Raw genomic sequence first — 14,270 nt, forward strand, 5'->3', positions numbered from 1 at the left:
TTCCAATCCAAACATTTCAATGATTAGTGGGAGTGGTTGGCACTCAAACTGGGGAGGGGATATTTTTGGTACATGCAATCCTTATAATGTATGCGTTATCCGTGAGGTTTAGGTTGTAACTTATACACAATGATTATTTGATTAAAAGGTAATTTATTTTGTTATTTCGTACGGTATAGGTGCAAAAAGTGTCAGCCTTAGGAATGAGGAATCAGATACAGATACAAAAACATACATTAAAATGATTTTAAGGGTTAACTGTTGATTGCGCAAAGAGATCTCTCTGATGCTACATAAAGACTTGTTTAGCAAACTTTTTCTCTAGATGATGTAATTTTTTTCATTAAAGTGCCAGTATTTGCTCTCGCCTGCCAAGCGCCTAGCACCAACTAAATTGCTCACGCTGTTCCGTTTGCCGTACCACTGTAACATTTGGACTATTATTTTACAGGTTTTAAATATCCTTCAAATTCTACACTGAAGATATTGTGCACGTGTGTAAAACATCGTTTGGGGGGGGGGGGGGGTATGTGTGAAACCTTGAAAGGGTTACCCAATTTATTCTACCTCAAACGAATTCGACGTACAATAAGTGTGCCGGTGCTTGCCACTCGCCGTGATTGAAACATCTTGTGATGAACGGAAACGTTGGAATTCCAATCCTTCTGTAAAAAACCTTTTGATAGAGATGCAGAGCATCAACAACCAACATTGTTCTAATAATAATAACATACATACATACATTATCATTATAGACTGTCATGCCTTTCAGCGTTCAGTCTGCAAGCCTGTGTGAATTTACTAAACGTCGCCACAATCCTCGATTTGCAACTAGTGTTGTGGCCTCATTTAGTTCTATACCTCGTATCTACAAATCGTTAGAAACCGAGTCTAACCATCGTCGTCTTGGTCTCCCTCTACTTCTCTTACCCTCCATAAGAGTCCATTATTCTCCTAGGTAACCTATCCTCCTCCATTCGCCTCACGTGACCCCACCACCGAAGCCGGTTTATGCGTACAGCTTCATCGAGTTCACTCCTAAATTAGCCTTTACCTCCACATTCCGAGTACCTTCCTGCCATTGTTCCCATCTGTTTGTACCAGCAATCATTCTCGCTACTTTCATGTCTGTTACTTCTAACTTATGAATAAGATATCCTGAGTCCACCCAGCTTTCGCTCCCGTAAAGCAAAATTGGTCTGAAAACAGACCGATGTAAAGATAGTTTCGTCTGGGAGCTGACTTCCTTCTTACAGAATACTGCTGATCGCAACTGCGAGCTCACTGCATTAGCTTTACGACACCTTGATTCAATCTCACTACTATATTACCATCCTGGGAAAACACACAACCTAAATACTTGAAATTATCTACCTGTTCTATATTTGTATCACCAATCTGACATTCAATTCTGTTGGATTTCTTACCTACTGACATCAATTTAGTCTTCGAGAAGCTAATTTTCATACCATACTCATTCGACCTATTTTCATGTTCCAAGATATTAGACTGCAGGCTTTCGGCACAGTCTGCCCATTAAGACCAAGTCGTCAGTATAGGCCAGACTGCTTACTACATTTCCACCTAACTGAATCCCTCCCTGCCATTTTATACCTTTCAGCAGATGATCCATGTACACTAAACTACGAACAGCAAAGATGAAAGATTACAGCCTTGTCTAACCCCTTTAAGTACCTGAACCAAGAACTCATTCTACGATCAATTCTCACTGAAGCCCAATTGTCAACATAAATGATTATGATTGATTTTAATAATCTACCTTTAATGCCATAGTCCTCCAGTATAGTGAACATCTTTTCCCTCGGTACCCTGTCATATGCTTTCTCTAGATCTACGAAACAAACACAACTGCCTATTCCTCTCGTAGCATTTTTCAATTACCTAGCGCATACTGAAAATCTGATCCTGACAGCCCCTCTGTGGTCTGAAACCACACTGGTTTTCATCCAACTTCCTCTCAACGACTGATCGCACACTCCCTTCCAAGATGCCAGTGAATACTTTGCTGGTATACTAATCAATGATATACCTCGATAGTTGTTGCAATCCTTCCTATTCCCTTGCTTTTGTCCAATCTGAAGGTACCTTACCAACACTCCATGCTAATGTTACTACTCTATGAAGCCATTTCATCCCTGCCTTCCCACTATACTTCACCATTTCAGGTCTAATTTCATCTATTCCTGCTGCCTTATGACAATGGAGTTTATTTACCATCCTTCCCACTTCCTCAAGCATAATTTCACCAACATCATTTTCCTCCTCCCCATGAGCTTGGCTGTTTGAAACACCACCTGGATGATCTCCTTTTACATTGAGAAGATGTTCAAAATACTCCCTCCACCTCTCCAGTGATTCCCTGGGATCTATTATGAGTCCACCTGAATTACTCAAAACACTGTCCATTTCCGTTTTCCCTCCCTTCCTAAGATTCTTTATTACTGTCCAGAAAGGTTTCCCTGCTGCTTGACCAAGCCTTTCCAGGTTATTACCAAAGTCTTCCCACGACTTCTTTTTGGATTCAAAAACTATTTGTTTCACTCTGTTTCTTTCACCTACGTACAATTTCCTGTCTGCCTCGGCCCTTGTTTGGAGCCACTTCTGATAGGGCTTCTTTTGACGTTTACAGGCTGCTCTCACTTCATCATTCCACCAAGATATTCGCCTTTTCCCATCTTTACACAGAGTTGTTCATAGGCATTCCCTTGCTGTTTCTACTACAGCATCCCTGTATGCCATCAATAATAATAATAATAATAATAATAATAATAATAATAATAATAATAATAATAATAATAATAATAATAATAATAATAATAATAATAATTATAATAATAATTATAATAATACTCACGAACGTACTTGTTATAAAATGTCTATGGATTTCCCGCCAAAACCTTTACAGTGTCCGAATATGTAATTCTGTATAATGAGAAAGAACATAATGACCACTAGGCGTGCATTCCGTAAAGTCCAAGCTGTATTTTTCCAAGTTGTAACATCACGTCTACTAGCAGGATCTTTGTGGTCACACACAGAATGTGCTTCGTTGCGTCACCATCACATGGAATTTTATTTTATTTCAATAAACCTCTTGAAGTCGCGAATTTTTTCTTTGGGGGCATTTTCTTTAATTTCGGTTTGTTATAGTTTCATTCCCGGGTAATCATCCCGTGCCGTTAAGCCGAGAAGACCCCTTGGTGTGATGCGTGCTCGAAGGGGCGACCCGTTTTAGTCTAACGCACTTCAATTAGCAAGCAAACAGCTACTGCCAATCTCTCATGAACAAGAGTTTGGTAAAAGAAAAAAAAAACAGGTTACAATATTCGTGATGAATAATTATTTAACATATTGTATTGATGTTCAACTCATTGAACAAAATCTTCACATACTTGAAACTCAACTACTTGTGTTATGATCCACACGCCGATACGCTTGCTTGTGGTGGCAGCAATGGTTACGTGCTAGGAAAGATGGCAGCAGATTAAGGAATATGAAGATATTATGCAGATGGGGACTTCAAAGAGAGGAGTGCAGATCGAGATCAGATACTCAATCCTATTAAGACTCCAATCACTTCCAGGGAAACTAGACAAGGCAGGAAGATTGCCAGATACTTTAGTACCGCTGAGAGCTGTTCGGAAGACGTGTGAGTTCTAGTTTCTAGCAGGCAAATATCACACATCTAATTCCCCAAGTGAGAGTATAGCATGCAGTACTAGTACTTACGCTAATGACCGGAGCCGCACAGCTTCAAGCACACCAGCAACCTGGAACAGAGAACATCAACAAGTTACTTGTGTTCAATATCATATGGTTTTCGTTATACAATCCGCAGACAGGACATTTATTTGGTATACGGCCTAATTGGGACAAGCAAAAGTCACTTACATTCACGTACGTTTATACTCCTTGATAACCGTTAATGTGTCTTGCAATTCGTACAAAAGATTCTCAAGTAATATCAACGTATTAATGGAGTTCTCCTTCCAGGGAAGTTATTCGTCAAGATAGTGCTACTCACTACCCATGTATCCTCCGTTGTCCTCGACGTCCTTGACGAGTTTTGGTAATTTTAGCGAATAATCACTACTCGTTTATTATAAACATTGACATATTCTGCCCGAATTAAGTAATTCTGTGCAGTTTCCTTCACAGCCCCAAACACACAGTTGTGTAGCGCAACCGAGCACACAAGTGAATCCGAGTTATTAGTGCTACATTCTCGCAAGGGGAGAGATCTGCCCCCTACGCCCAGGGGTATTTGTTAAGGTGAGGGCAGTTTTCCCTGAAGAAGACGCGCGTGCGGTAAATACCTATAGTGTAGGTCAATGAAAAACAACGGAAAGATATTTTCAGGACAGATGACAGACGTGACAAGCCACTCCCGGACTCCCACGAGCAGTGCTCAACAGTAAGCTGAAGCTCTGTCTGCACAGTTGTTGTTAATACAGAGCAGTGCTCACCAGTAAGCTGAAGCTCTGTCTGCACAGTTGTTGTTAATACAGAGCAGTGCTCAGCAGTAAGCTGAAGCTCTGTCTGCACAGTTGTTGTTAATACAGAGCAGTGCTCAGCAGTAAGCTGAAGCTCAGTCTACACAGTTGTTGTTAATACAGAGCAGTGCTCACCAGTAAGCTGAAGCTCTGTCTGCACAGTTGTTGTTAATACAGAGCTGTAGAGCAGTGCTCACCAGTAAGCTGAAGCTCTGTCTGCACAGTTGTTGTTAATACAGAGCAGTGCTCAGCAGTAAGCTGAAGCTCAGTCTACACAGTTGTTGTTAATACAGAGCAGTGCTCAGCAGTAAGCTGAAGCTCTGTCTGCACAGTTGTTGTTAATACAGAGCAGTGCTCAGCAGTAAGCTGAAGCTCAGTCTACACAGTTGTTGTTAATACAGAGCAGTGCTCACCAGTAAGGTGAAGCTCAGTCTACACAGCTGTTGTTAATACAGAGCTGTAGAGCAGTGCTCACCAGTAAGCTGAAGCTCTGTCTGCACAGTTGTTGTTAATACAGAGCAGTGCTCACCAGTAAGCTGAAGCTCTGTCTGCACAGTTGTTGTTAATACAGAGCTGCAGAGCAGTGCTCACCAGTAAGCTGAAGCTCAGTCTACACAGTTGTTGTTAATACAGAGCTGTAGAGCAGTGCTCACCAGTAAGCTGAAGCTCAGTCTACACAGTTGTTGTTAATACAGAGCAGTGCTCACCAGTAAGCTGAAGCTCAGTCTACACAGTTGTTGTTAATACAGAGCTGTAGAGCAGTGCTCACCAGTAAGCTGAAGCTCAGTCTACACAGTTGTTGTTAATACAGAGCAGTGCTCACCAGTAAGCTGAAGCTCAGTCTACACAGTTGTTGTTAATACAGAGCAGTGCTCACCAGTAAGCTGAAGCTCAGTCTACACAGTTGTTGTTAATACAGAGCTGTAGAGCAGTGCTCACCAGTAAGCTGAAGCTCTGTCTACACAGTTGTTGTTAATACAGAGCAGTGCTCACCAGTAAGCTGAAGCTCAGTCTACACAGTTGTTGTTAATACAGAGCAGTGCTCACCAGTAAGCTGAAGCTCAGTCTACACAGTTGTTGTTAATACAGAGCAGTGCTCACCAGTAAGCTGAAGCTCAGTCTACACAGTTGTTGTTAATACAGAGCTGTAGAGCAGTGCTCACCAGTAAGCTGAAGCTCTGTCTACACAGTTGTTGTTAATACAGAGCAGTGCTCACCAGTAAGCTGAAGCTCTGTCTACACAGTTGTTGTTAATACAGAGCAGTGCTCACCAGTAAGCTGAAGCTCTGTCTACACAGTTGTTGTTAATACAGAGCAGTGCTCACCAGTAAGCTGAAGCTCAGTCTGCACAGTTGTTGTTAATACAGAGCAGTGCTCACCAGTAAGCTGAAGCTCTGTCTACACAGTTGTTGTTAATACAGAGCAGTGCTCACCAGTAAGCTGAAGCTCTGTCTACACAGTTGTTGTTAATACAGAGCTGTAGAGCAGTGCTCACCAGTAAGCTGAAGCTCTGTCTGCACAGTTGTTAATACAGAGCAGTGCTCACCAGTAAGGTGAAGCTCTGTCTACACAGTTGTTGTTAATACAGAGCTGTAGAGCAGTGCTCACCAGTAAGCTGAAGCTCTGTCTGCACAGCTGTTAATACAGAGCTGTAGAGCAGTGCTCACCAGTAAGCTGAAGCTCTGTCTGCACAGTTGTTAATACAGAGCAGTGCTCACCAGTAAGGTGAAGCTCTGTCTACACAGTTGTTGTTAATACAGAACTGTAGAGCAGTGCTCACCAGTAAGCTGAAGCTCTGTCTGCACAGTTGTTAATACAGAGCAGTGCTCACCAGTAAGCTGAAGCTCAGTCTACACAGTTGTTGTTAATACAGAGCTGTAGAGCAGTGCTCACCAGTAAGCTGAGACTCAGTCTACACAGTTGTTGTTAATACAGAGCTGTAGAGCAGTGCTCACCAGTAAGCTGAAGCTCTGTCTGCACAGCTGTTAATACAGAGCTGTAGAGTAGTGCTCACCAGTAAGCTGAAGCTCTGTCTGCACAGTTGTTGTTAATACAGAGCTGTAGAGCAGTGCTCACCAGTAAGCTGAAGCTCTGTCTGCACAGTTGTTGTTAATACAGAGCAGTGCTCACCAGTAAGCTGAAGCTCTGTCTGCACAGCTGTTGTTAATACAGAGCTGTAGAGCAGTGCTCGCCAGTAAGCTGAAGCTCAGTCTACACAGTTGTTGTTAATACAGAGCTGTAGAGCAGTGCTCACCAGTAAGCTGAAGCTCTGTCTGCACAGCTGTTAATACAGAGCTGTAGAGCAGTGCTCACCAGTAAGCTGAAGCTCAGTCTACACAGTTGTTGTTAATACAGAGCTGTAGAGCAGTGCTCGCCAGTAAGGTGAAGCTCAGTCTACACAGTTGTTGTTAATACAGAGCTGTAGAGCAGTGCTCACCAGTAAGCTGAGACTCAGTCTACACAGTTGTTGTTAATACAGAGCTGTAGAGCAGTGCTCACCAGTAAGCTGAAGCTCTGTCTACACAGTTGTTGTTAATACAGAGCTGTAGAGCAGTGCTCACCAGTAAGCTGAAGCTCTGTCTGCACAGTTGTTGTTAATACAGAGCAGTGCTCACCAGTAAGCTGAAGCTCTGTCTGCACAGCTGTTGTTAATACAGAGCTGTAGAGCAGTGCTCGCCAGTAAGCTGAAGCTCAGTCTACACAGTTGTTGTTAATACAGAGCTGTAGAGCAGTGCTCACCAGTAAGCTGAAGCTCTGTCTGCACAGCTGTTAATACAGAGCTGTAGAGCAGTGCTCACCAGTAAGCTGAAGCTCAGTCTACACAGTTGTTGTTAATACAGAGCTGTAGAGCAGTGCTCGCCAGTAAGGTGAAGCTCAGTCTACACAGTTGTTGTTAATACAGAGCTGTAGAGCAGTGCTCGCCAGTAAGGTGAAGCTCAGTCTACACAGTTGTTGTTAATACAGAGCAGTGCTCACCAGTAAGCTGAAGCTCTGTCTACACAGTTGTTGTTAATACAGAGCAGTGCTCACCAGTAAGCTGAAGCTCTGTCTGCACAGTTGTTGTTAATACAGAGCAGTGCTCAGCAGTAAGCTGAAGCTCTGTCTACACAGTTGTTGTTAATACAGAGCAGTGCTCACCAGTAAGCTGAAGCTCTGTCTGCACAGCTGTTGTTAATACAGAGCTGTAGAGCAGTGCTCGCCAGTAAGGTGAAGCTCAGTCTACACAGTTGTTGTTAATACAGAGCTGTAGAGCAGTGCTCGCCAGTTAGGTGAAGCTCTGTCTGCACAGCTGTTAATACAGAGCTGTAGAGCAGTGCTCACCAGTAAGGTGAAGCTCAGTCTACACAGTTGTTGTTAATACAGAGCTGTAGAGCAGTGCTCACCAGTAAGCTGAAGCTCTGTCTACACAGTTGTTGTTAATACAGAGCTGTAGAGTAGTGCTCACCAGTAAGCTGAAGCTCTGTCTGCACAGCTGTTAATACAGAGCTGTAGAGCAGTGCTCGCCAGTAAGGTGAAGCTCAGTCTACACAGTTGTTGTTAATACAGAGCTGTAGAGCAGTGCTCGCCAGTTAGGTGAAGCTCTGTCTGCACAGCTGTTAATACAGAGCTGTAGAGCAGTGCTCACCAGTTAGGTGAAGCTCAGTCTACACAGTTGTTGTTAATACAGAGCTGTAGAGCAGTGCTCGCCAGTAAGGTGAAGCTCAGTCTACACTGTTGTTGTTAATACAGAACTGTAGAGCAGTGCTCACCAGTAAGCTGAAGCTCTGTCTACACAGTTGTTAATACAGAGCTGTAGAGCAGTGCTCACCAGTAAGCTGAAGCTCTGTCGGCACAGTTGTTAATACAGACCAGTGCTCACCAGTAAGCTGAAACTCTGTCTACACAGTTGTTGTTAATACAGAGCAGTGCTCACCAGTAAGCTGAAGCTCTGTCTGCACAGCTGTTAATACAGAGCTGTAGAGCAGTGCTCGCCAGTAAGGTGAAGCTCAGTCTACACAGTTGTTGTTAATACAGAGCTGTAGAGCAGTGCTCACCAGTTAGGTGAAGCTCAGTCTACACAGTTGTTGTTAATACAGAGCTGTAGAGCAGTGCTCGCCAGTAAGGTGAAGCTCAGTCTACACTGTTGTTGTTAATACAGAACTGTAGAGCAGTGCTCACCAGTAAGCTGAAGCTCTGTCTACACAGTTGTTAATACAGAGCTGTAGAGCAGTGCTCACCAGTAAGCTGAAGCTCTGTCTGCACAGTTGTTAATACAGACCAGTGCTCACCAGTAAGCTGAAACTCTGTCTACACAGTTGTTGTTAATACAGAGCAGTGCTCACCAGTAAGCTGAAGCTCTGTCTGCACAGCTGTTGTTAATACAGAGCTGTAGAGCAGTGCTCACCAGTAAGCTGAAGCTCAGTCTACACAGTTGTTGTTAATACAGAGCTGTAGAGCAGTGCTCACCAGTAAGCTGAAGCTCTGTCTGCACAGCTGTTGTTAATACAGAGCTGTAGAGCAGTGCTCACCAGTAAGCTGAAGCTCAGTCTACACAGTTGTTGTTAATACAGAGCTGTAGAGCAGTGCTCGCCAGTAAGGTGAAGCTCTGTCTGCACAGTTGTTGTTAATACAGAGCTGTAGAGTAGTGCTCAGCAGTAAGCTGAAGCTCTGTCTACACAGTTGTTAATACAGAGCTGTAGAGCAGTGCTCACCAGTAAGCTGAAGCTCTGTCTGCACAGCTGTTAATACAGAGCTGTAGAGTAGTGCTCACCAGTAAGCTGAAGCTCTGTCTGCACAGTTGTTGTTAATACAGAGCTGTAGAGCAGTGCTCACCAGTAAGCTGAAGCTCTGTCTGCACAGCTGTTAATACAGAGCTGTAGAGCAGTGCTCACCAGTAAGCTGAAGCTCAGTCTACACAGTTGTTGTTAATACAGAGCAGTGCTCAGCAGTAAGCTGAAGCTCAGTCTACACAGTTGTTGTTAATACAGACCAGTGCTCACCAGTAAGCTGAAGCTCTGTCTACACAGTTGTTGTTAATACAGAGCTGTAGAGCAGTGCTCACCAGTAAGCTGAAGCTCTGTCTACACAGTTGTTGTTAATACAGAGCAGTGCTCACCAGTAAGCTGAAGCTCAGTCTACACAGTTGTTGTTAATACAGAGCAGTGCTCACCAGTAAGCTGAAGCTCAGTCTACACAGTTGTTGTTAATACAGAGCAGTGCTCACCAGTAAGCTGAAGCTCAGTCTACACAGTTGTTGTTAATACAGAGCTGTAGAGCAGTGCTCACCAGTAAGCTGAAGCTCAGTCTACACAGTTGTTGTTAATACAGAGCTGCAGAGCAGTGCTCACCAGTAAGCTGAAGCTCAGTCTACACAGCTGTTGTTAATACAGAGCAGTGCTCACCAGTAAGCTGAAGCTCTGTCTGCACAGCTGTTGTTAATACAGAGCTGCAGAGCAGTGCTCACCAGTAAGCTGAAGCTCTGTCTGCACAGCTGTTGTTAATACAGAGCAGTGCTCAGCAGTAAGCTGAAGCTCAGTCTACACAGTTGTTGTTAATACAGAGCTGTAGAGCAGTGCTCACCAGTAAGCTGAAGCTCTGTCTGCACAGCTGTTGTTAATACAGAGCTGTAGAGTAGTGCTCACCAGTAAGGTGAAGCTCTGTCTACACAGTTGTTGTTAATACAGAGCTGCAGAGCAGTGCTCACCAGTAAGCTGAAGCTCTGTCTGCACAGCTGTTGTTAATACAGAGCTGCAGAGCAGTGCTCACCAGTAAGCTGAAGCTCTGTCTGCACAGCTGTTGTTAATACAGAGCTGCAGAGCAGTGCTCGCCAGTAAGCTGAAGCTCAGTCTACACAGTTGTTGTTAATACAGAGCTGTAGAGCAGTGCTCACCAGTAAGCTGAAGCTCAGTCTACACAGTTGTTGTTAATACAGAGCTGTAGAGCAGTGCTCAGCAGTAAGCTGCAGCTCAGTCTACACAGTTGTTAATACAGAGCTGTAGAGCAGTGCTCACCAGTAAGCTGAAGCTCAGTCTACACAGTTGTTGTTAATACAGAGCTGCAGAGCAGTGCTCACCAGTAAGCTGAAGCTCAGTCTACACAGTTGTTGTTAATACAGAGCTGTAGAGCAGTGCTCACCAGTAAGCTGAAGCTCAGTCTACACAGTTGTTGTTAATACAGAGCTGTAGAGCAGTGCTCACCAGTAAGCTGAAGCTCAGTCTACACAGTTGTTGTTAATACAGAGCTGTAGAGCAGTGCTCACCAGTAAGCTGAAGCTCTGTCTGCACAGTTGTTGTTAATACAGAGCTGTAGAGCAGTGCTCACCAGTAAGCTGAAGCTCAGTCTACACAGTTGTTGTTAATACAGAGCTGTAGAGCAGTGCTCACCAGTAAGCTGAAGCTCTGTCTGCACAGTTGTTGTTAATACAGAGCTGCAGAGCAGTGCTCACCAGTAAGCTGAAGCTCAGTCTACACAGTTGTTGTTAATACAGAGCTGTAGAGCAGTGCTCACCAGTAAGCTGAAGCTCTGTCTGCACAGTTGTTGTTAATACAGAGCTGTAGAGCAGTGCTCACCAGTAAGCTGAAGCTCTGTCTACACAGTTGTTGTTAATACAGAGCAGTGCTCACCAGTAAGCTGAAGCTCAGTCTACACAGCTGTTGTTAATACAGAGCAGTGCTCACCAGTAAGCTGAAGCTCAGTCTACACAGTTGTTGTTAATACAGAGCAGTGCTCACCAGTAAGCTGAAGCTCTGTCTACACAGTTGTTAATACAGAGCTGTAGAGCAGTGCTCACCAGTAAGCTGAAGCTCAGTCTACACAGTTGTTGTTAATACAGAGCAGTGCTCACCAGTAAGCTGAAGCTCAGTCTACACAGTTGTTGTTAATACAGAGCTGTAGAGCAGTGCTCACCAGTAAGCTGAAGCTCAGTCTACACAGTTGTTGTTAATACAGAGCAGTGCTCACCAGTAAGCTGAAGCTCAGTCTACACAGCTGTTGTTAATACAGAGCAGTGCTCACCAGTAAGCTGAAGCTCAGTCTACACAGCTGTTGTTAATACAGAGCTGTAGAGCAGTGCTCACCAGTAAGCTGAAGCTCAGTCTACACAGTTGTTGTTAATACAGAGCTGCAGAGCAGTGCTCGCCAGTAAGCTGAAGCTCAGTCTACACAGTTGTTGTTAATACAGACCAGTGCTCACCAGTAAGCTGAAGCTCAGTCTACACAGTTGTTGTTAATACAGAGCAGTGCTCAGCAGTAAGCTGAAGCTCAGTCTACACAGTTGTTGTTAATACAGAGCAGTGCTCAGCAGTAAGCTGAAGCTCAGTCTACACAGTTGTTAATACAGAACTGTAGAGCAGTGCTCACCAGTAAGCTGAAGCTCAGTCTACACAGTTGTTAATACAGAGCTGCAGAGCAGTGCTCACCAGTAAGCTGAAGCTCTGTCTGCACAGTTGTTGTTAATACAGAGCAGTGCTCAGCAGTAAGCTGAAGCTCAGTCTACACAGTTGTTGTTAATACAGAGCAGTGCTCACCAGTAAGCTGAAGCTCAGTCTACACAGTTGTTGTTAATACAGAGCAGTGCTCAGCAGTAAGCTGAAGCTCAGTCTACACAGTTGTTGTTAATACAGAGCAGTGCTCACCAGTAAGCTGAAGCTCAGTCTACACAGTTGTTGTTAATACAGAGCAGTGCTCACCAGTAAGCTGAAGCTCAGTCTACACAGTTGTTAATACAGAGCTGCAGAGCAGTGCTCACCAGTAAGCTGAAGCTCAGTCTACACAGTTGTTGTTAATACAGAGCTGTAGAGCAGTGCTCGCCAGTAAGCTGAAGCTCAGTCTACACAGTTGTTGTTAATACAGAGCTGTAGAGCAGTGCTCACCAGTAAGCTGAAGCTCTGTCTACACTGTTGTTGTTAATACAGAGCAGTGCTCACCTGTAAGCTGAAGCTCTGTCTACACAGTTGTTGTTAATACAGAGCAGTGCTCACCAGTAAGCTGAAGCTCTGTCTACACTGTTGTTGTTAATACAGAGCAGTGCTCACCTGTAAGCTGAAGCTCTGTCTACACAGTTGTTGTTAATACAGAGCAGTGCTCACCAGTAAGCTGAAGATCAGTGTACAGTTGCAACAGAATGTATTCGTACACCTACTGAATATGGCGGAACATCATTACGGCTTACGTGCTGAAGTCAGATTTATAAACGGCATAACGACAGATATATACGCTGATAGTTTAGAAATGATACTGTACACAGACTGCTGATCGTATCGTCGAGTAAGTATTTGAACAGTACCGATGTGCTGTCTATCAGTTGTTGGACAGGAGGGGTTGTTATCTCTTCAGTCGCCACCGTGCTGTCGTTGCCGCTAGGTTATTTTGTGTGGGACGAAATTGGACGGAACTTTCATTGAGTCAACGAGAGAATATAGTGTTCCTCTATAAACAAGGAAAAAGTTATTTTCAAATTGAAAAACAGCTCGGCATTACCTTTCTACAGCGAGTTCAATAGTTAATAAATTCATGCACAGCGGACAAACTGAAAACAAACCCATGTCTGGTCGTCCAAAGGAGCTAACCTTACGGGGGCGGTGCATTCGGCAGAACTCACTTGAGGGTTAAAGAATGTGTGTAGTAGGTCACTTGTAAGTGAAAGGAGATAGGCAGAAGCGCCTATGGTTCGCGAAAGAGTATTGTGAGGATTGTTGGATCACCACGAAGCGAAGTTTAGAGAGTTTGGAACTGGTAAAACACGGAGGAGCGAGTGTGATGGTTCAGGTCTGCATGGCATGTGTTGTGACATGATAACCCCTGAGTTGTTGTTGCCCCAAGGAGACAGATCATCTAGGGAAAGAAGTTCAAATACATCTTAAAGAGACACTCTCGGAAACATACTGTTTCTGAAGAGTACATCAATGCCAAGACGTCTGGAACAGGCATGAATTTAAACTGTGTTTGAACAAAGACTTCGGCAAGTATTTGAACCGTATACTAATGTACGAAGTTGTGCTAATAGACGAGTTGAATGCTGTAAATCTCATAGAAATTGTACAGCGAGGCGCTGTCTTTTCTCACTGGATGCGTTTACATTAGTTCATGGTGTATATTAAAATGTTGGTGTACGAATACCTTCTGTGCCCACTGTATGTTGCGTGCAATGGTATTCCTGATGAACAGCCCAACCTCGCACTTTGGCCTCCCTTTTTAACACCCGTCAAGTACACTTTATAATCTCTTCGTCGTTATCTCCCCTTATCCAAATATCACTTACTCCTAGCACATCCAGATCCATCCTCTTAGCTGACTCAGCCAGTTCTACTTTCCTTCTTCCATAAGCCCCATTAAGGGGAGTACGTACCTTAAATTTTGCAAAAATTTGTGAATTTCATTTTAATGTATTTTAGTATTCTTTGGTGTGTACAGAGCACCGTTTTTTATTTCAGCGAAACCGCGTTAAAAGTGGATATTCCATGGCTCCTCCATTTACTAATACCACGCCCTCCTCTGTACATTAGTGAACCGCATAGAGTATGTTGTGCTTCTTATCGGTCGAAATCTTATGAAAGAAAGTTGCCCGCAGCAACAGAAATATCCAAAATAGCACGAACGGCATCAGTACCGAAAATTGCGCAAGATTGGACAGAAAAAGAGAAAAACTAACGTGAAATTTTCCAAGACATAGTTATACCGTACGATGTACTGATAAAAACTTTAATTCAACTTCATGTTATAGCAATATTAGATTTTTCTTCAAGGTTTTTATATTTAACTTATTATTTCGGGTTAGTG

The 14,270-nt window shown here is 43.6% G+C and overlaps 1 protein-coding gene across 9 annotated transcripts in view; it reads right to left on the reverse strand.

The window, feature by feature from the left end:
- The window catches only part of LOC136881194 (protein turtle), an 850,346-nt gene that overhangs the window by 745,552 nt on the left and 90,524 nt on the right, over positions 1-14,270 (reverse strand). For all 9 annotated transcript variants that reach the window (XM_067153896.2, XM_067153892.2, XM_067153894.2 and 6 more), the window contains exon 2: positions 3,751-3,791. The gene's annotated coding sequence lies outside the window, so the exon portion shown is untranslated. The remainder of the gene's footprint in view (positions 1-3,750; positions 3,792-14,270) is intronic.

Source organism: Anabrus simplex, chromosome 9, assembly GCF_040414725.1.
Source record: "Anabrus simplex isolate iqAnaSimp1 chromosome 9, ASM4041472v1, whole genome shotgun sequence".
Lineage (NCBI taxonomy): Eukaryota > Metazoa > Arthropoda > Insecta > Orthoptera > Tettigoniidae > Anabrus > Anabrus simplex.